Raw genomic sequence first — 24,114 nt, 5'->3', positions numbered from 1 at the left:
TAAGAACCTTTTTTTTGCTATGCAATGTAGCTCTGGTTGAAACATATCTTTAGAATTTTTATGGAATGTTTTATGTAGTTATGCTTAAAATATTGATTATATGCTATATTATTTTTTTATTTAAACATCTCTAAAGATATTTTTTATTAAATCTGAGTCTGATGTATTAAAGAGTAAATATAAACAGAAAAATATGAAGAACATGAAATACTATGTGTAAAATGCGAAAACTGTATGAAAGACACAATAGAACTGAAATTTTTGTTTTTCATTTTTTTTTTTTTTTTCCTACTTTTTCTCATTTTTAGTCCAAATAGGCTTTGTTCCTCTGAAGGACCATTGTTTTCATTTTGCATTGAATCACTATAAACGGCGAATCACTTTTCAAACTGTTGCCACCAAATGTTAGAGTCCTGCATTATATTTGAAGAAATTAAATAATGAAAAATCTGCATGAATGTATGTATATTTTTCGCATTGTGATAAAACAACGGTACATAGACCCATCGAACTTTGAATACCTCCTACAAATATGGACACTTGAAAGACCAAATTTGAAATTTGGAATTTGTTTTATTATCGATTTCATATTTTGTAAAACTTTAACGAATTTTTGAGTAACAAACCCGACGATTTAAAAGCGAGCAAAGGCAAAACTACGGGGGGGGGACCTTTTTATCTCCAGCGCGCAGAACTGTGTATCGGAAAATCTAAAGATATGCTCATTTAAAAATTATATTGCGACATTGCTATTGAACTGAATTTTATGGTTTTAGTGGAACATGATATTTAATAAATAAAGGTAACACACAAAACGTTAAAAAAATGCCCCCTTAGACATAATTTTAAAATCTGAAACGTTTTAGATTTTTTTTTTTTCTTTTCCGATTATCCTGGCAGAAACCTAACTTTGTAAATATTAAATATAATGAATGAAATTACCTATGCATAAATGAGGAATTTACGTATGCAAATTAATTAGAAAATTATTAGAAAAGAAAGAAAAATGTAGTATCAGAAATTTAGTTAACAGTGCTCTTATTAGTTAGTGCAATTAATTATATTCTCTTATGCACTTCAATGCCATTTCTCACCTGTTTTGTTTTGTAACCATGGTAACTGTAAAAATTAAGAAAAGATTCAGGATTGGTATGGTTCTTAAAAGTCCTCAGTTTTTTTTTTTTTTTTTTTAAATTATATTTGGTCCTTAAAAGTCCTTAATTTTGGCCCAAATTGGCAAAAGGTCCTTAATTTTACTCATCTATAATTTCTATCCGTTTTTTATGATTGTAATTTTCAGTTTGAAATAACATTTTGGAGGAATGTTTTTTGATTCATTAACAAATTTATATGTGATGGGTTATGATTTGAATTCTTACATATTTCTATAGGGCATGCCACATACGAGGCCCTTCTTCTATCGCAACATTAACATTTTGAAATTAATTCTTTTTTTAGACCGAAGCGTTACGTAAAAAATATCCTTTTCCTTTTTGAGATATGATTTCTTTTACACTAGTCATCAAAATTAAAGGATAATGAGAAAAAAATGTGCTACCTAAGTTTATGATGTAACCAGGGCCAATTTATGTTAATTAAATACAAGTGAGCACAAAATTGCACATCCGTGCAAGGGATGTTGGGATTTCAATCTGTAGTGTTCTTTAAAGTGAATGTGGTTTTCTGAGAGTGATCAATATTCGGGAGTTATGGCTCAAAGACATCGTTTAAGGTAGTGGTCTTCAACCTTTCATGACCGAGAGCCACATCAATAAATTCACAAAGATCCGCGGGCCACATGTCTGTCAAAAAAAAAATAGTGTAGTCAGAAAATTTATATAAAAAAGCGAGGTTTGTTTTACAAGACTACAATTGATTCTAAGCGAAGAGATAGTGTTATATATATATATATTTTAACAAACATGTAACTTTTTGGAACCAATGCATATATATATACGATTGTATATACAGTGGTGGCCAAAATTGTGGACACTTTTGGAAATTTTTATGTTCTTCAACTTTGTAAGCTTATAGAAAATGTTACGTTTCGCAAAATGCAAACTTGTATACATCATTTTAAAGAGAATTTATTACTGAATTCAATACAAAACACAAAATTGAATTATTTGCAATACAAAAAAAGTTATATGTACTTTAATATAAATAAAAACACAGTTATGAAGTGGTTTGTAATGTCTAGCTTTCCTGGCCAATCACTGTTCTTGTTCTGAGAACCAATCAAATGTTAGTAACTGCCAGTAGAAGCTGACATCATGTTTACACTTGAAACAATTCATTATTTTGCTTTGTTCTGTAGAAGGAGGACCTGTTTCTTATACACTGCAATTACAAGTAGGAATTTTTGTAAAAATTTTTAATATTTAGTCAATAAGCAACGACATCAAATAAAAGAGTACATTGGATACCTAGAAAGAGATGTAATATTATTGTGTTACGAGAAAGTGGTCTTTCCTATGCTGAAATTGCAAGACAGGTGGGTGGTTCAGTGACTACATCTGGAGTTCGAAAGGTTTGTTTACGATATCAGGAGACAAATTCAATAAAAACAAAGAAGGAAAAGGCCGAAAAAGGTGCACCACATCTATTGATGACAGAAGAATAAAAAGACTATGTCTCCAAGATAGAAAGATGTCATCAGCGGCCATCAGATGTGATCTGAATGATGCTGGTGTTTCTGTCAGTTCAAGAACAATCAGGAGAAGATTAACAGATGTTTGATTGAGAGGTAGAATTACACGAAAAAAAGCCTTATCTTAATTTTCAGCAACGAGGGAAAAAAAAAAAAAAAAAAGACTACAGTGGGCAAAGGAACACATTAATTGGACAGATGATCAGTGGTCACAAGTTATATGCAGTGATGAAATTAAGATATCGTTATTCGGTACTGATGGGCGAAAATATGTAAGACGTAGAATAGGAGAAGAGCTACATCCTGACTGCATTCAAGCAACTGTGAAGAACCCAGTTACTGTTATGATTTGGTCATGCATGTCAGCAGATGGTATTGGTCGCCTTCATGTCATCGATGGGACACTGAATGCCAGAAAATACATTGACACTATTCTAGAACCAAAACTTCTACCTTCCATCAGAGATCTCTTTCCCAGCAATGCTTCGTTTATTTTTCAGCAGGATTCTGCTCCTTGCCACACGGCCAAAATATCGAAAGAGTGGTTTCGTACAAAAAACATTAAATTGTTGTCATGGCCAGGAAACAGTCCTGACCTCAATCCTATCGAAAATTTGTGGCACCGTTTGAAAACTCTTGTCGAATGAGGCGCCCATCAAATAAAAGGGAACTAATTGAGGCTATGATTGTTTCCTGGCATCATGTAATAACGAAAGAAGAGCTTAAAACTCTTGTCAGCTCAATGAAACGTCGATGTGAAGCTGTAATCAAAAATAAAGGATACCCTACTAAGTACTGATAACTCACTGCAATCATCACTATCTAATGTATATCGATAACTATTATCGTTTAACTTTTTTTGTATTGCAAATAATTGAATTTTGTGTTTTGTATTGAATTCAGTAATAAATTCTCTTTAAAATGATGTATACAAGTTTGCATTTTGCGAAACGTAACATTTTCTATAAGCATACAAAGTTCAAAAACATAAAAATTTCCAAAAGTGTCCACAATTTTGGCCACCACTGTATATGCATTGGTTCCAAAAAGTCAAATGGAAATCGAATTAAAAAAGTTTTGCAACTTTTTTTAACTATGAAAAAAAAAAAAAAAAAAAAAGTATAAAAGTGATTTTACAGAACGATGTTACAAAATGCATTTACTATAAAAAATAACACATTACTGGCGGGAGGGAGATGGTAGTTACTTTAGTTTTAATGTGAAATTTGACATTATTGTTTTTTGCTTGATTAAAGCTTCAATATCTGGTTTAATCTGTGTTGTTGCAATTCGTAAAGTTTCCTTCAAAATGTCTGTCTGTCAGCCGTGTTTTTGTTTTTGATTTTAGGATTTTCATTTTACTAAAAAGCTGTTCGCATATGTAGCTACTGCCAAAGTTAGAAGACATGAAGAGTGCATGTTTGCGAATCCCTGGATACTTGTCTTTGGTCACGTACTTCGAATAAAAGTCAATTAATGTAGGATTTTCAAGAAATTTGCATTTTACTACAGAGTCGCACTGCAAATTATTCAGTTTTGAAGAATTATTCCGTTTATTCGGTTTGAAGAATTATTCTGTTTGAATTCTATAAATTCTGTTTGAAGTTCAGTTGGAACACTTCCAACGTCAACTGAAAATAAAACGAAAATGGCAAGGAGAACATTCTCATAAAAACTTCATTTTCACGAAAATAGGAAAATCTGCTTTTGAATTCCTCTTTCAAATTTGAAATGCATTGTACATAATTTTTCACACACTCCATCAATTTTGGAAAGTCAGTGGAATTCTTATTTAGCAACTGACTTTTCCACAGAATTAATTTTGTTTCAAAAGTTTTCACAAAGTAATAAAGATTATGAACAAGTAGATCTTTTCCCAGTAAGCGGTAGCTCAAATCATTGAGATGACCTGTAATATCGACAAAAAGTGCAAAGTGAATTTCTCATCACTGAACTTGTGAATAGATTTCCCTTTAGATTCTATGAACTATTGAACTTCAAATAAAACAGGCTCTGAAGTATCTTTCCCCGCCGATCACTCAACTGTTGAAATTGCCTGTGATTAAGTCCTTTAGACCGAATGAAATTAACCACTTTTACAACAGAGATAAGAATCTACCCTTTTTATGGAATTGAAATTTCATGCGTAGTCAAATTTTTTATTTTTTAATTTTATTTTTAATTTTTAAAATTACGTAAGATAAAGTGACATTTTTTAAAAATTCGTCCTTTTCAGAAAATTTTACCTCAAATAATATTAGGCATGTCAATATGTTTTAAATATTAAGAATAAGAGAAACAAATAGCTGACAAAGCAATTTTTTTTTTAAATCAATGTCTTAAAATTTTTCAATTTTTCTTCAAATTCAAATGTGGGCCACGGGTTGAAAACCCCTAATTTAAGGGAAGGTCAAAAGTGGAGAATAATCTGTAGAATACAGTTTGTCAAATGTATGTGTAAAATAAAGTGCCAAAATTTGTTAAATGTCTTTCCGTGAGAAATGTAATGAAATGTAATTCAAAATGTCATTCAAGGCCTACCATGTTGCAACAAGTGGGCTAATTTAAATTTCTTATTTTTATATGACAATTTTGTTTCGTTTAATAAGGAAAGGCATAAATTTTAATTTTGTATAACTTTCGTTTTCCTTTATGTATCTATATGTATAAAGAAGACAGTCTGTTTGTTAATAACTCAGTTATTACTATAGCTATCGTCTCCAAACTTTCTACAATTCTTATCTGGGTTCTGGGAAAGGTCGACGTGCAAGCTGGAGATGAAAAATCTGCTTTATTTTCGAAAGTTGTTGCCAGTGCTTGCTTTCAAATTGTAGAGTTGGTTAATACAAAATTTCTAAGTTTTACAATGAAATAAAAATAGCATTATCAAACATTAAATACATTGTTCCCGATTTCAAAAATACGGGGAAGCTATTTGGACTGCGTACGGCATTAATCAGCTGAGATATTAATTAAAAACTCCTAAAACATTAATTTTCGCAGTCAGTTTTCCGAGTGGCAACAATCTTGGGCGTTGGAGATGAAAATGCTTTACTTCGAAAAGTGTTGCCACTGCTGGCTTTCAAATCGTAGAATTTGTTAATAAAAAATTTGTAAGTTTTATAAAATCTCTATATAAATAAGGAAGAATATCTATTTGTGTGTTTGCTTATTCGCGTTATTGATTTCTGATTAATTACGATCCGTCTTTTGCCACATTTAATCGACTAAAATTGAATATAAGTGAAATATTGGATGGAACTTGAGCTTTCACGACCATTTGATTAGAAAGCAGAAAATTACTGAACACTGTGTGCCATTGTTGCTGATATAATGGGAGAGAATTCGTTTATTTTTCTATCGAAATTTTTTATGTAGCTTCCGTATCGCATGAGACTGAAAATTGTATGACTATGAATCGTATTTTGTGCATCGCTACGAGAGAAGGATTACAGCAATATCTCTGTAATCCTTCTCTCGTAGCGATTACCCTTCTCTCTGTTATTAGATGCATTACTCTCAATCTAATTTAACTGGCATCGGGTACTTCCGCTAGTTTTGAATAATTTTTTTAATGGCACTCTCATTATTTTCTCAGAATAACATTTGCATTTTTGAGGAATGCACGTCATTTATACACTGGCTATCATAAATTAAGGAAAAATCACAAAAATAGCGATACCTCCCTCAAAAATAAGCCAAACCGTGTAAAATTTGAATATGTTGCCAAGTAAGAGTAGCTGAGTAAAACTGCGATATGCAAATTAATCTGCTTTCGAAATACGTCATCTGCGAGGAGCATAAAAGTCCATCTTTGAGCGCAAGCCCACATATTTCACTGTGACAGTGACATCAGAAATCTGAGATAACCAATACGTAACAAGGACCTCCAGGCATCATTTGCCTGCAGAACTGCGATGGAGAGCCATTGGGAGACTAGAGGCAGGACAAAGTCAAACAGAAGTGGCCACATGGCTAAATGTGAGTCCTCTGGTTCATAGAATTTGGAGGCAATTTCAAACCACAGATTCGGCATCTAGGAGGTTCAGCCAAGGACGGCCAACTGCTACGACAAGCGCCGATGACCGATATTTGACATTATGTGCACGCATTAATAGAACCGCTACTCCGACTCTTCTTAGATCCCCCCTTGCTGCAGCCACAGGAAGGTTCGTGTCAACGTCAACTGTGCGTAGAAGGCTTCACGATGGTGGTCTGTATGCGAGGCGACCAGCCATTTGTGTGCCGCTCACGTCACGCCATAGGAGGGACCGTTTGCAGTAGGTACGACAGCATGTCCACTGGACGCTTGATCAGTGGATGGCTGTTCTCTTTACGGATGAGTCCAGGTTTAGTCTAGAAAGCGATAGTAGGCGTTATTTGATATGGAGAGAACCTGGAACCCGTTATCATCCGTCAGACATCCGTTAAAGAGATGCATACGGAAGAGCCAGTGTCTGTGTTTGGGATGGCATCTCTTTCCAACGGAAACAGTGAATGCTCCAGTTTATAGAGATGACATCCTTGATGCTTATGTGCGCCCATGTGCCGGGGCAATAGGTGATGCTTTCCTGTTACAAGACGATAACTCAAGACAACACAGGGCTCGCATCGTAGATGATTATCTTCAACAGGAAACAATTATGCGCATGGAGTGGCCAGTTCGATCCCCGAACTTGAATCCTATCGAGCACGTTTGGGATGCTTTAGGGAGACGTCTAGCTGCTCTCAATCCGCCCCTTCAAACCCTCGTCGCGCTTGCAACTGCTTTGCAAGAGCAATGGCTCGCGCTTCCTATGGAACTGATAGACCGCATAATTGAAAGCATCACACATCGCTGTATGTGCTGTATTGCTTCTAGAGGCGATCATATTCCTTATAGAAGATACTTTTCCTATAGCAAACTGACACCTTTGATTTGTTTAATTTATACATGTGCTAATTTCAATACTACCATATTTGTCTGGTAATTTCTTTTTATGTTATTTGATACCTTACTATGTGTTGTATATTGTGGGTAAGTTTCATTAAATTATACATGTAACTTTTTCAGTAATCGTGATTTTTGTGAGTTTTCCTTAATTTATGATAACCAGTGTATAATAGACTTATCAGAACTTTATTTCACACTTTGCCTAAATAAAAGTATTTGTCATTCTATAGAATGAGTAGGTGTTATATACAATGCCTAGGGAAAATATGTAATAATTCTCATATTTCATACTTTGTGTAAAAACGTCCGGCATTCTCAGAATGCCGCCGTTTTATACTTTGCCGGTAACATATACATAAAACATACAGTTACTGCAAATTTTGCTATTCGAGCCAAGAACAAATTTGATCGAAGCAGTTGATTTTTTCGCTGATTAAAATGTTCTGAGAGTTTTATTTATAATAATTCTGTTTCGGTTATAAGCTGACTTTCAGTTTTTTACGTTATTCACTGTCGATTATATTAGTCACTGCGTGTCAAAAAGCAGTAGCCGTGTCGTGGTTATGAAAACCATGAATGATGACGTTATTAGAATTGTGTAATTTTGCCAGATCAGCTATTATCCATTAAATTTCAAAAATAATTCTGATTTATGCTGTCATGTGATGATAATTCCAGTTGAGATCAAATTTTGCGATTTGGTATTTGTTGCTGTCGGGATATTTAGCTGTTCATTGAGTCTCTTATAAATGTTCATTAAAAAACCATGTTTGATTTTGTTCATTTTTTTGGAATTTAATAATTCATCCAGATAGCAACAGTTTATAAAACAAGGATGCAGGTAATAAACGACTTTTCTTTTCGATTTAAATTTTATGTGTATTCGGAATATATCATTGCTTTTTGCTGTCGGCTCTATATGACAATTATTTCTATTTAAATTTAAACAAATTTAAATTCTTAACAAATACGTATAAAAGTAAAAAAGCAAATTTAAATTCTAAAAAAAGGAAAAAAGCCAAAATAATTTAAAATAATTTTAAAAAAATGTGCAAACAAGGATTTCTAAAATACATTGGTTTCTAGATTTTTTTATTTTTTTATAAAAAATTAATTTTTAAAAAATTTAATTTTTTAAGAAAAAGTTTAATTCTTGACTTTACTTGCTTGTTACTCAAAAGACTTCATTAGTATTTTCCTTTTTGAACTTTAATTCTTAAATGTTAATTTCTAAGGGTACCACTTTATTGGAATTACTTTTGATTTTGACTTTTACCCTTGCCTGCATGAATGACGAAACACGAATTGAATGATTGGAGAGTTAGGTTTGGAGGCAACTTCCCCTTGATAAGTCTGTCTCCTGCCTACTCTACGGTCATTCACATATGCATTTTTTTAAAAAAATTGTTTAATTTAATTTTAATTTATTAAAGTAGTAGATTTATTTTCATGAATAGATTTTGCACTTGATTTGCTTATGCTTCTGAATTTAAATGATATTGTAGATTAGTTCGAGAATTAAATCTTTTACATGTTTGCACCTTTTTTTTTAAAAATTATTTTAAATTATTTTGGCTTTTTTCCTTTTTTTAGAATTTAAATTTGCTTTTTTACTTTTATACGTATTTGTTAAGAATTTAAATTTGTTTAAATTTAAATTTCATTCCTTGCAGCAATGGCGCAAAGAATATTTAATTAAATATGTATTTAAATTTAATTTTTTTAAATTAAATTCAATTTACTTTTATGACAATTATTTCTGGTATTTTTTTTACATATCAACATTTACCGAAACCATATAGTATAAGTTTTTTCGTATCGTAAAATACATTCATTATCATTGTAGCAAAAATGACGAATCAAAAACAATATTCATATAATAAAGCATTTATAAATATTGTTTGTAATATATGTTGGGTTGAAGATTAGGAAATGTGATATTTTTGCCAAGAAGTGGTTACGATTCTTCCATCAGTACTGATAAGAAATCATGCGTACTATTTGGGTAAAATAATTGTATTAACAAAAATGTATATCATCCGTTCTGATTTATTTACTTCTTTAAAATAGAGTTAAAAAGTGTTGTGAGTGTTTTCAAAGTGAAGGTAAATAAAGTGTTTTAAAAATACAGTCCACTGAAATTTTTGTAACAAGTGTCTATAATAATTATCAACAGATGACATTTACTTTTTCTTTTAAAACTAGCTGATTATTTCTGTATTTTAGTCAAATATGATAAAAATTTATTAAGAAAAATTGAACAGCAATTAACATCTTAATGAAAACTGTATTGCTGTAGTTTTTGAAAACCATTTTTAGCTCAGGGTTGATTATTATGCGATTTTAAACTGCACAGTATCTCAAACCATTTGCGCAAGTATTTTTCTATTTTCCTTCAACTGTTCGACATGCAACCAAAAAATAGTACGTTAATTATTTTGAACCTATAAGCTATTTCCCCCGCCTTCTTAACATGCCTTCGTGCTGTAATGGTCAGTACGCTTGGTGCGTATATTGAGAGGTCCGTGGTTCGAGTCCCGTCGAGGGGGCATTGCTCATTTTTCATTTGTTCTGCTTCCCCCCAAAAAGAGTAACGTCTCTACAGTGGCACCCGAACAAAAAAAGATGGTAGATGATTATTCTCCACCATCAGGATTTAGCGATCGGGTCCCCTAAGCTCCAGTCGCCCTTTAAAAGGGAGAGTATATAAGGTATTTTGCCCGCCTTCTTGGCATGCCTTCGTGGTGTAATGGTCAGCACGCTCGGCGCGTATTTCGAGATGTTCGAGGTTCGATTCCCAGCGAGGGTATTGCTCATTTTTCATGTCTCTTGCTGAAGGACTATTGTTTTCGTTTTGCGATTTTGCGTTGGTTCACTCTGAATGTCCGTTTCACTTTTCAAACTGTTGCCACCGAATGTTAGAGTCCTGCATTATATTCGAAGAAATTAAATAATGAAAATCTTCGTAAATGAATGTATGTATGTTTCTCGCATTGTGATAAAACAACGGTACATAGAGCCATTGAATTTTGAATGGCATAATCCTACTGTGAATATGGGCATGTAGAAGCCCAAATTTAAAATTTGGAATTTGTTTTATGATCGATTTCATATTTTGTAAAACTTTAACGAATTTTTGATTAACAAACTCAAGGATCTCAAAACGAGCCATGGCAACGTTGTACAGAAAAAACATTTTTATCCCCAGCGCGCGAGACTCTGTATCGGAAATTCTGAAGATATGCTCAATTTAAAACTGTTTTGCGATATGGCTTTTGAACTGAATTTTACGGTTTAAGTGTGAAGAATAAAAGAAAGAGTCTGTGTGTGTGTGTCTTTCGTTTGCGCTTGCGCGTAAGCTAATTGACCCACGGCTACTAAATTTGGTACATAAGTGCATCTAAACAAGAGCCAGTGCTTTCGAAATTTGAATTAGAATTTTTTTTTATTTTATGTTTTGTGACGAAATCGTGTCATTTTGAGACATAATGGGCTATAGGAAAGCGAGATTTTACTCTACACACTCCATTTTCATATCGTCATCAAACGTAGGCACTTAGCTATTTTACGAACTTAAAATAAATTTCGTGTTTCAATAAATCGATTAAACACGAATTTATTTATTAAATTGAGCTTAACACCTTTTCAACGGGATTTTTTCTAAAAAAGTTTATTTTTAAAAATGTACAGTTTATTTTTCTTTGATTTTTGGACATGTTAACTTTTCATCCTTGCGACTGCTTTTACAAAAAGAATTTTGGAAAAATGATAGAATTTTGTGTTTTTTAAAAAAATTTTAAATGAAGCTACCGAGTACACTTCTCACATCTTTAAAAATGATTTTTTTTCTTCAACGGAAGTTGGTTAATTTTTTATTAGGGTAATTAATATTTGTATTAAGGGATATAGCTTATTTCATTGTATTCAGTAAAAGAATCATTCAAACTACCGAGTAAGAAACTGTTTTAATTTTATTGTAGAATTTTTATATAATTTTTTATGTAGTTATGGTGGTGGTTAAGAAGGGGGATATAAATTATGCTTTAACAAATGTTTAATGCACATCTCATGCAATCAGTTTGCTAAAAATTCAAGATGCATATGTAGTTTTGGAGATACATCAGGGCCGTATGCAAGGGAGGGTTGGAATTTTAACAAAGAGAAAAAAGTTGGAAGAACTTACGCGGCCATCGGTCCCAGGTGTGCCTTTTAGGCATTTTTTCGGTACGTTTAAAAGCCAGACGAAGGCTGGCCGCATAGCGGCTAGTATTTAATAAATAAAGGTAACAGACAAAATGTTAAAAAAAAGACGCCCCTTTGGACGTAATTTAAAATCTGAAACCTTTCAGATTTTTATTTATTTATTTTTTTAAACTCTTCGAGTAATATGTTAAGGGCTTAAACTAAACTCAGCTATAGTAACAAATTAATCGGCAGGGTAGACCTCCGACCGTCAAGCCAGACTCTCTCACACGGTTACGAGCTATTCTTCTAACTTTGTACGAAACCTGCCACTCAAATCTGCATCAGTTCGGGAATGAACGAATGTTGCTGCAAAATGAGGCTATAAAAAAGATGTCAGTTACCGTATTTACTCGCGTATTTTTCCTTCTAGCTCTTTAGAGCAGTGTTATAAAATTTTCTCAGCAAAACCCCGCTTAACGTTCCATCAGTGTAGAGCGTAATACGAAATAGCGTTAAACGGGGTCATGTCTTCATGCAAATAATAGGCTTAGGGAAAAACGGGTATAAAATAAAATAAAATGTTCAAGTATTTTGTTACTTAAGTTCATTAAATATGTTTTTTATAACAATACAAAATAAAAACTTATTTCTTACAAATATTGAAACATAACAAATGAATATATATAGAAATAAATAAAATTTGAAGTCACCATTTATATTTTATACCATTCAGATTTTTCTGCGTTTCCATTTATCTGTTTTTTTTGTCTAATGCCATTTAACATTTTTCTTTTGCGCTCCGTAAGAAGTTGTCGATAAGGGGACAAGGCATCCATGACACCCCGTTTAACTTCTATCAAAATCTGCGTCATTCCTTTAGCTCATCATTAGAAAGACTTTCTGCTGTTTTTTGCAAACTTTCTTCACTGTCTTTCACATTTACTTCGTCTAAATCTATTTTTTCACTAATTCCACTATTTCATTCATATCAACAACAGAATCTCTAGTGTCATCGTCCTTGTTTAAATCTGGCAAAATGTTTTTCCTCACGCCTTCCAAACAATTTTCAGTTACCTCATTCCAAGAAAAAATCATGTTTTCTATAGCATCCATGATATTATAGTTCCTCCAAAAAATCTTTTGCTCATTGTTTATCATCTCCGTCTGTTTTTTCAAACCTTTTACTAAGTGTTCGTTACTAACCCGTCCGTTGAATTAATGCAGTTGTGTTAGGCTGCTATCACACGTTGGTTTGTTTCGAAAGACCAACTGTTTGGAACAATTTTTCTGCTTTGTCACAACAGCCACTCACCATCAATCGCTTTGGGGTTCACCACAGGGAAAGCTGGTTCTCCATTGCAAACCAGCTAAAACAGCATTCGGCGCTGATAGCTGATTGGTTGAAAACGAAAAATTTGCAACTTTTTCGAAAGGAAGAAAAAAGTCGCACGTCTTTCTTTCAATAGTAAACCAGGCAGAAAAATTGTCCGAAACAGTTGTTCGTGTGAAACAAGCGCCGTGTGACATGTGCCTTACGCAGCAAGAAAACTACTTCGACTGGAATGCGTGTTAAGTCAGATAAATTCATTGGGTGGCTTGGAATATTATCTATTAAAAGTAGCACTTTTGGTTCAAGTGTTTTGATTTCGCAATAGCGTTTAACAGACGTGCAAAACTATTCATCGAACCAATTCTGGAAAATTTTCATAGGTATCCATGATTTTTTATTAGTCTCTCAAATTACGGGTAACTAACTAACTAAATTTATACCTGCTTCGCCAACTTAACGGCACTACAGGGACTGAAAATCAGTCAGAAGCCACCTTAAGGGTGGTTAGAACTCGCTTGCTGGGCCCAGAGTCCCACATCCCCGAGACACCAACACATTTGAAAGACCCTCTGATGAACGCTCAACGAACATCGAGCCCACCGCTAAACACGACCAAGTCAAGACCACCGTCTCGGCCGGGCTGAGACCACGGTGGGGTGGGCGATGACAACTTAGGGTCGATGACCGGCCGTTAAATTGGGCTACCTGCCAGTCCTGCACGGGATGCCCCTCTCCTTAGGCTTTTACATGGAATACCAAGGACAGCAGGGACCAGACGCTCAACGGCCCAGTTTGCTATTTGGCTACCAATACCCTGGTGGAAGGGACTTACACCTCCCGGCCCATGAAGAGCAAGTATAAACCTACCCCATGGACCATTGGGAACCGCCAAGTTCATAAATTTTATACCCCCGTGGCCGAGACTGCCTAGGTACAGATCCTAGCCAGTAGCTTCGCAGAGTTCTCTACGTCGACCCCGGGGGGGGAATTACGGGTAAGGTCGATTTTGATATTCTTGAGATTGTTGAGATTTTGGAATGACAAAGAAGTGGCTTTAATTTGAAGTCTCCATTGGCGTTAGGAGAAGTGTTAAACGAGCTTTAAATCCTGGTGCATATTTTTCTTCACTGGATAGAAATGTATGTTTTGGCATTCTTTTCCAAAATAGGGCCTGTTTCATCGACATTAAAAATTAATTCTGGAGGATAGTTTCATCATTCAAAATACATTAAAGGTGAGTGTAGGTCTTACTTTGTCCTAATAGGTTTTTAGCTTCTTAATCTATCGTAATAGACCTTTTAGAATTTAATTCATTTACAATGATTCAAGATTATAACATTTTGTGGAACTTACAAAGCAGTTTTCTTCCTCTCCGTTTAAAAAAAAATTCTGATGCGCGCACCACAGGACTTCTTTGTACGGCTTATAGGCATTTTTTCCTACTTTTCATTTTAACTTATTTCCTCGGGTTTCAATAGACATATATTTCTCATTCTATTAATTCAGTTCTCACTTCAGTAAACCGAGGCAAGGCAGAAATACATAAAAACTCAAAATATTTTCATTAAAAATTGAAAGAGATAGAAACACATAAAACACCAAATCCGGTTAAAACAACTCAGAAAACAATTTTTACAATTAAAATTAGAGTTTCTGCGCAAAAACAAGCAATTCGTCCAGCGGGCAAGAAGGCAGATTTTTCGGTGCACAAAACTGAAAGTTTCCTTTTGGTCCTACTTGGCAAAAAGACTTAGTTCACTATTCTGCTAAGTTTCAAGTGTAAACAAATATGGCTGCGGAGGTAAAAAAAATTAGGCTTAGCCGCACCTTAAACAACTTTTAAATTGTTGATAATACTACAATTATTGCATGCAGATTAACTAAAGCATAAAATTTTAACTTGGAAGGTAAGACCAACATAATATAATGACTTTGAAAGCAAAAAAATGCAGAATTTACCAACATATTGGAATTAAAAAAAAAAAAAAAAAAAAAAAAACGAGCTCACGGAGCCGAGTAGCTGAGCGTATATATATATATATCTGATTGCAACCGAAAAGGGAGGTGCACAACTACATGTTATAGCAGTTCTATATACACAATTTCAACGCTCTGAGGCTACTTGTTTTTGAGTTATGCGAGATACATACATACGTATGTACAGACGCCACAGAAAGTTCTCTTTTGAATCCATTTTAAATCAGTTTTATAATTCGTTTGGGGAAAAAAAAGAGTCCTTTATTCTATTCTCACGTACAGATGTCATGCAAAAACATCGTTAAATTGCATTCGATAGCGGTCAAAAGGGATATTGTCGTTGAAATGTGGTACCCGGAATTTTCCGTGATTACAATACTTCATTCACTTCGTACAAGAAAGTAAAACCACCTTATTGTGTAATATTTCCTAAGGCTGTATATTGGGTACTTAGTTTACTATTTCCAAAAGTTCTTTATTTATAGTAAATCTTAGAAATTCTTGAAGTTTTAGTGAAATATTAATATTACAACTAAAATTATATTATCCCAACGAAAAGCATGGAATGAATTAGTGTCGTTTTGCCTCTTGAAAACGCTGGAAATTTATGGGATTCCTGTTTCGAAATCTTGCTACTAAAACATATGCACCTGTCCAAATTATGACTTAACAAAAGCTTTATCGAAATAACGTATATATCAATCTCGTATTAGCATTCAAACCATCTGGTTCATGACTAGCATTTTTTGAATTTTTTATATCTAATAAACTTAATTGAGACGTTTCTTTGAAAATCTGCAATTATATTTCTATATGAAGTCATTAATAATTGGGAGGTGAATCTAATTACTTAATTATTTGAGTCTGTTTAACAATTTTTATATGCGTATATGCATAATGATCGGGGAACTCAAAAAGGAATGAACCTGTATATTTTTGAATTAACTAATAAATTTTTTATTGAAAAAGAAAGAAGAAATGAATATAAAATTAATACTACGTTTAACAGTTGTAGAGATATTAGGATTTTTTGGAAGCAGGAGCGATTGAAAAATTAGCAACCGACTTCGCCGGGAATCGAACCACGGACATCTGGAATACCGGCCCAGCGTGCAGAACCACTACACCACGAAAGCACGCTAGGAAGGTGGGAGAAATACCTTATACAGTTAATAGAATATTTAATTTATGTTGCCAAATAATAAAGATAATTGTTTAATTAATTTCTTTTATAAAGTTGGATTAGATGTAATATCTCTCATAAAATTAGATTAGTTGTAATATCTCTCATAAAGTTAGATTAGCTGTAATATCTCTCATAAAGTTGGATTGGTAGTGCGAACATGAATTCAGAACTTTTAAAAGTCTCAAAGCACGTGTATGCGATGTTATCATCATGCGATGTGTTTTATTTTCTACCACGATATTTTCTACGACTGTGTTTTTAAAAGGGCGAATTTTTTTAGCAGCATGTTGTCTGTGAGGGTGTTTTATACTATGATATTGTAGAACTCTGATGTTTTTTCCTTGCTTTCTTTTCTCCCACGATGTTTTCCGCTTTCGTTGTGTTCTTTCCAGTGGCACCAAACAATCAACTATAATTTAAATTAAAATAACACGCCAAACAAATATTAATTTATTAATTTAGAAGTCAAACAATAAAAATAAGCGTTGCAAATCTTCACAGGACTAGTTTCAACCAACCTCAGCTGCCAAAGTGCCAATGAACGAGATAAGATAAGAATGACCGGGCAGGATTTAAGCTACTGGCGCCATCTATTGATGAAACCAGAAAACTAAATAATAATTTCTTTAAAGGCTGAAGGTAAAGATGGGTTGGAATTAGGGTCGTTAACTGGAAAGATTTTTTTAAATGTGAAATCCCTCTAGAAAATCTAATTCTTGGCACACTCTTATTTTAGGAGATTATAAGAAGTCTGTTGTCATTCCTTTGTTTCCAACAGTTAGCTATAAAATTGCACGTATTTTACAGAAATTTAACTTTACGGTTGTTTATTCGCCTAAGCCCGGCTGAAGAGGCCCTAAGCACATAAAAGATTTTGATGTTCGTACATTTTTTCCTAGTCCTTTATGTCGGTCTTTATTTACCTGCACCATATATTCCATGGTGAAATCGGCAATGGGAAATTTTTGTTGTGTCCTTTTTCTTTGATGTTTTAAGCAGTGCTTAATGCTTAATTCGGCTGTGCTAGAAAATGTTGCTGTTGCCGAAACAAGTCAGGGAGAGGACTAGGGGTGACTTATTAATCAGTGGGAGAATAAACTGTTGAATAGTACGTGAAAAAGAAGTAAAGCAGAAACAGCGCTTGATTTTAATTAATCTTCCTGAATAAAATCCAGTTAAAATGCTCAGATAAAGTGAAAAGAGATGGCAACAACGTTGAAAGATTGTCATCTAAGAAAGAGCCAAAACAATAGCAAAAGAAACCAAACAAGCACAGAGTAAAACAAAGGAATAGAAGGCGAATTATGCAAGCCGCCAAATGATAATAAATCAAGCATTCACTCCCAGTCAGCATTGGCAGACGATAATCATTTGAAAACTGCTGTATTGCGTCTAAATAAGGAAATATTAATTTAATTGCATTGTAAAATGTACAAATCATTATCTTTTAAAATTTTCTATTAATTTAATTACGTTGTGAAATGAATAAATCTTTTTTAATTTAACATAGATGCCCCACGCTTTGATAATTCCCATATAAAATTGTAGATGAATTCTGTAAGTAGAATTATTAAATCTATTATTCCGTTAAACTATACGATAAATTATTTACTCCTTTCAATACATTAATTATCATATCCATCTCCAACAAAAGCTTACTGTATAAACACCTTTTTTTAAATCGTATTTTATTTATTTAATTAATAAAAGTGTAACGAGCAAAAGGTGAAGCTTTGGGTAGTATTTTATATCTTCATATTCTAATATTTTGTTACGATTATTTATTTATTGGTTTTTCATGTCAGTCAAGTCTTACGAGAACATGTGTCATAAGCAGCGGCAGAAACTTGCTTCATTAACACACATTTATTGCAAAAGTATGGCAGGTGCCTCACTCGGTTTTGTCTTTACCTGCTGAGAAGATGCTTCATGAGCATCTGGCAACATATGGCACCCTGCGGTAAAGATAACAATGATATTTCTAACAAGCATTGGGTATTTACCGCAGTTGTTGTATAAAATGTGAAAACAGGAATTTTTGGCAGAGAAATGCCAAAACTTACAGGAACTTGCCGCATCTAAGAATCTTGCTTTTGAATTCTCAAATCGGCATGTTTTAGAACGTACCGGAGACTGACCAGGTATTTCAGTGTTTATTCACATATTTGAATTAATCGTAATAATTAAAAATGATTCTTTTTATTAATTCAGATTTTCAAGTTGTCCATCGTTTTATTAGATAATTCAAGAAACGCTGAAAACGGGAGGGGGAATTATATATCTCTTGTTTGTTCTTTTTTTTTTTTTTTTTTTTTATTCTTAGTTTTTTCTATTTTTTTTTCTTTCTTTTACATGTACACTCTTAAAAAATAAATACAGCGAAATACTCACCGTTCTATTTTCTTTATGATAATAATGTTCTTTCTTCATCATGAATACGCTGATTTAAAATGTTTGTATAAATTACCTTCATTTATTTACAAGACGTTTTCAATATTTTATAGTTTCAGTTTTTTTTCCCTCCAGTAGAAATGCTGTTGCTAAGATATTTATTGAAATTATTATATGCTTGTAAATTGTGCATATAAGATGCTTTTATAAAGTAACCAGACAATTTCTTATTTAAAAAAAAAAAAAATTACTAACTTCAAATAGATTATGTCCTTTAAAATACTTGCCAAGGAGTCTATACAATTTTTCCAGTTTCTTTTTCGAACACTCCTAAGCCATCGAAACGGCAATCGTTCGAAGACCATCGAAACACTGAGGCGTTGGAACTAACCGTTGGCAAAATATTCGTAACATTTGATTTAATGTCAGAGATCTCTGACCTTTCATGACCACCTTTAGCTTTGGAAAATGGAAAAAATTAGTTCGTGTTAAGTCGGGAGAATGTGGTGGGTGATTTATCACTGCAGTTGACCGTAGTTGTATAAAATGTGAAATCAGGCATTATCTTTTTTGTTATACTGACAATGCGGTATGGGGCCTACCACCAAATTTGAAATATCAAGGCAAAAGAATCAAATCTATAGATAATATGAAATATCTTGGCGTTATGATTGATAACAAATTAAATTTTATAGAACATTTTAATTTGGTACAAAGGCGAACTGATCTGATTTTATTAAATTATAGAAGAACTTTTTCAGCTGAGATTTTAGCCTTGAAATCCTCCATTCTGAAGAAGATTTACTTAAATGTAGTAGTGCACTTGCTTCAAAATCTTGGCAAGATTTGTGGAACAATGCTCCACAGGGAAGACACACATATAACTTGATGCCCAATGTAAGCTTAGCATCTCTGAACTCGAATCCTTCCCTAAATTACTTTATAACAGGACATGGACCCTTTCCCACATATTTCTACGCAAGGAATTTGGCAAATTCTGACATCTGCATATGTGGGGAACAGGGAACTCTTGATCACTACGTTTTCTCATGCCCCTTAACTGAGGATATTCACATAAAATCCCCAAGAACTGACCTCCTGGCATTCCAAAGATTTTTAATTAAAGATAAACATCAATATCCAAAGTTTCAGAAAATTATGCAACGACTCTCTTCCTACGGCCTAGATCTGTGTCAAGTGTAAGTCCACATACAGTTTAAACTTAGTGAACTTTTACATGCTGTGATTATGAACAAAATGGATCCGCTCGTGAACTTTATAAACTGCAATAAACCAATATATATGAAATAACCCATGGACACCTACCTCTTTAGCATTATTATAACAATTCATTTAACATTGTGTTGCCAGTACTAATTATAATTATCTCATTATGTTTATTTGTTGATTAATTATGTTTATCTCCTATTTTTGTTGCACCCAATCAGATGTTCAATTTATCTTGTGAATCTCAAATTGTATTCCTACTACTTTGTAATCTACTTATGCCCTACACCATTATTTTTAATAAATACTTGATGCGGGGCGTACTGTGGAATTGCACGATGTACCATAATAGGCAAACTTTAGACCTTTTGAAAAGCTTCAGTCTATGCAAATTCTTATAAAACTTGCAATTACCCCCCCTTTTTTTTTCTCTCAAAGAGTTAGTATGGGAAGGCATTACCAGTTGACCTATGGTACATCGCTGGTGTCCCCCATACTTTTACCTTTACCTTTACCTTAAATGTAGTGCTTCCAGTCATCGTGTATGGAATTGGAGCCTGGGGATCCAGGGCAGGATAACTGGTTAGATTACGGATGAAGTTAGACAGTATTCAGAAGAGCTTGGGGTTTAGCTTTAACCCGATGATTTAGAACGGTGCCTACCGAGGCCATCTCTCTCGATTTTATACGAATTTTATTATGAGAAATTTTTGTTTAGAGCTGGACGAATGAATTGAAAATGTATGAAGATTATTTAGTTACAAAGAATGTTTTTGAAAAATTTAATATTCATTTAATACAGCCTTCCAATAGATTTGTTTTTGTTTTTGATAAAAGTAATCCAACTGTTGATGTGTTTGATCTGGGGTCTATACGGAGGGAGCGTAGGAGATGCCTTTGTTGTTTTTTACTATGGAACTGAGGTGGATTTTAGAATGTTTAAATTGAAAATATATAATTCAATTTTCCAAGCAAAAAGTGAAGCGCTCAAGCAAGCCTTATTATGGATTAAAAATACCTTGTTTACACCCACGTCTGTAAATATTTACACTGACTGCCTGTCACTTCTCTATGCGCTCTCCCGCCCAGACAATTTCAATTAATTGTTGAAATTAATGGAATAATCATTTAGAGTCATTTAGAAACTTCGAGTTCATATTTAAATATTAAGCTACATTGGATTAAAGCCCATATAGGATTTATTGGTAATGAGAGGGCCAACAGCCTGGCCAAACAGGCGGTCTCAAATGTCAGTACAATGGATATTGAAGTAACAGGTTCGAAGAGAATTGCTATTCGAAGAATGAAAGAATTTTACGTTAACAAATGGAAAATACAGTGGTTCTCTTCACTTAAAAACAAAGGATTTATGGAATTAATTAAAATCACCAATAAAATGAAATGTATGAGCAATCTTGATGTTAATCAGGTTTTAACTGGACGTGGTAGGTTTCCGTTCTATTTCAACCAATTTAATCTGCAGGAAAATAAACTATGTAATAGTTGTCAGGTTAATGGTGATGCTAGCCATTTTGCGGTTGATTGTAGTTTAACAGCCCCTATTAGACAGATTTTTAACATTACTGATTTTAATGTAAGTGTCATTAACTTTAAAGTTTTTAAATCATATTCTATTGCTCTAATGAAGTTTATCAATGAAAATAGGGCGCTGGTAGGAATCTTCTGTTAAAATTGAATTTTGTATTTGTATGGGTTTTAGATATTTTTGGTGTTCTATGTTGTGAATTTGTGTTTATGGATTTTTTTGTTTGTTTGTTGGTCTGTAATTTTGTGTTAGATGTGCTTACTTATTTTTGATTTAGTATTTTTGTTTGTTGTTTGGGGGTGACTGGGTTACTGGTTGCCCTCGTTTGTGGAGATACGGGGCCCCTTCTTTTGAGCTGTGGGGACACTTGTGTCCAGGTGGGCTGAAGGGAGCCTCCAATTCTTACCATTATCATGTAAAAGACACTATTGTCCAGATTTAATAACTTCCTTCCTAACTCGCCTTATTATGTTTCTTAATCGAAAAGCATCTCTTAGTAAAATTACTGGTTACCTGATTGATTTTCATGTACAAATTCGTGGTGAATAAGTCCTCTGTAATCAAAAAATGCAATCAACATCACCTCAGTCTCTGATTTCGACATCCATGCTTTTTTTATATGGAAGTTTGTTCGCAGAAGTCAGCAAGCAATCGGTTCTGTCTCGCAGAAGTTAGCAAAATCCTCATAGCAAGCTTCCCTGTCTTCTAAATGGCCAATGCTGTTCCATCACAATCCGAGGCACAAATCGAAGACAAACTTTTCTCATTTTAAGATTTTCAATTAAAATTAACTGACGGCTTTCATTGCTTATCCCGAGGATGTCCGAAAGTTGCTGAGTTGTTACGAGTCTATCAACTTTTAACAAAATTCTAATTTTCTCCACATTTTCCTAATTTTTTTAAATTGAAGGGCATCTTGTGTTTGATTCATCTTGAACACTTTCGCACCCAGGCCTTTGATTGCCAACGTGTGTTCTATCGCAGACGGTAAAAACTTTTTCAGTTTAAACCTGCATCTGACCGCTACCCACGCCCACATCCGCGTCTTGTTCACCAGATCATAATGCTTGATTGCTACCACGCTCTTCCGAATAACTGTTAACTCTCGTACTATGAACATTCAGTGCTAATTGCTTCAGTTTTTCACGAGCTCTTTCGCTATTTGGTAATTGGAACGCTATTTGCCATTCCATCTGCAGGATGTTTTGCCCGAAACTTTTCGATTTGACTGAATTTACGGCTGGAGAACTGGCTTAGGCCTCCCCTCCTTCATCATCTGCCATGCTTAGCCGCAAGAAATGTTGTGTTAACGTCTTTATGTTGTTCCTCATGGCATGGGGGCAGTTGCCCACAAGCCTGCAACCAGTGACGCTGCTCACTTGTCAAGCGATTATACCACACATACACTTGTGATCTTGATAACGATGCATCACCATATACTGTTGGATAATCTCTAACGATTTGGTAGCAGATTTACATAACTTGTAACAAAATGTAATATTATAATGTTGAAGCAAATTTTCATGTGCAGTGTCTTCTTTGAAAATGAAAACGACTCCAGCGTTTTGATATGTAAATGACAAAATAACCAGCATAAACTGCCTCTAACAAGAGTTGAGATGTCCTTCTTTCTAAACATATGTTTAGTCTTTCACTTTTTTATTTTATCGTTTGGTCGTTTAATTCAGGCCCGGCAGAAGCGGGTCTGCAAGGCCTTCTTTGCAGGCGGGCGCCGACCAAGAGAGGGCGCTGACCAGCCGACGACTCAGAGCTTTTTTTTTAATGCAAAAGAATGTGCACTTACCGAGAAAAAAACACTTTACATTGAATGCTTCACAGAACAGGGACCGTGGGCTTTTGCGCCCCCCCCTTGCCTCTCCAGACCATCCATTAACGCCTTGCCACCCATCCATCAATCGTTAGGTACAGTGCCACACAAAGAGGTTCGAGTTCCAAAAGCCGTGGGACTTCACGCTCTGAAGCAAGTTTAATCTAGGTAATACAGTACTTACACCGACTACACACGTAGACGGCTGTACACTACTTAAAATAACTCTTCTGCGCACCTAGCACCGTATAATGGTCATTTTCCATGAGTCTAGAAAGCCGCGTGCTATGTAACATCTGCACATTCTTTCTTCGTATTTATTAAGCGTTTGGCCAAGAAAATTTTCGAATGCACAATAACATTACTACTGCAGGAAAAGAAAAATCCATTTGGTGAAGTACGTACTTATTTTATTTTACTTAATATACTTTCTATTTATCCTCATTTAACCCATTTTATTATTATTTTTATTTATTTCTTTTTCACTTAGCTCCTCAATTGGTAGCTGTTTATACTTCCAATGCATCTGATTTTGATTGAACTTCGTCTGTAGCTTGAATATTATTCTTGGAGATTGATAAAACTAATACTGTGGGATTTTTCGCATTGTGAAGATACAGTAGTGTTGTAAATAGGTTGCTTAGGTTGTTGTTAAAATTGTGTTGTATTTAGCACTATTGATTGAGGTGGTTTAGATGTATTTGAATTTGTCATTGGAACTGTTGCTGTAGTGTATCTTCTCATATTGTTGTCATTGATTTGCATTGTCTTGGGTACTCCTTGAAAGCTATGATCGCTCGTCACGTTTTGCGAACTTGTCCGATTGGATTGTCTTGCTCCTTTTGGTACTTCTCTTCTTCC

The 24,114-nt window shown here is 34.0% G+C and overlaps 1 protein-coding gene across 2 annotated transcripts in view; it reads left to right on the top strand.

Annotated features, from left to right (window-relative positions):
- LOC118195036 (zinc transporter foi-like) overlaps window positions 1-24,114 on the top strand; it is a 128,029-nt gene that overhangs the window by 23,346 nt on the left and 80,569 nt on the right. Inside the window, exon 1 of one of the 2 annotated variants that reach the window (XM_035366268.2) lies at window positions 18,265-18,402. The exons of the other annotated variant lie outside the window; for it this stretch is intronic. The gene's annotated coding sequence lies outside the window, so the exon portion shown is untranslated. Of the gene's footprint in view, window positions 1-18,264; window positions 18,403-24,114 lie in introns of those variants that run through there. 2 annotated transcript variants of the gene reach the window in all.

Source organism: Stegodyphus dumicola, chromosome 7 (assembly GCF_044657685.1).
Source record: "Stegodyphus dumicola isolate Sdum_Otavi_A_Nest chromosome 7, ASM4465768v1".
Lineage (NCBI taxonomy): Eukaryota > Metazoa > Arthropoda > Arachnida > Araneae > Eresidae > Stegodyphus > Stegodyphus dumicola.
This window is presented reverse-complemented; position numbering and strand designations above follow the sequence as displayed.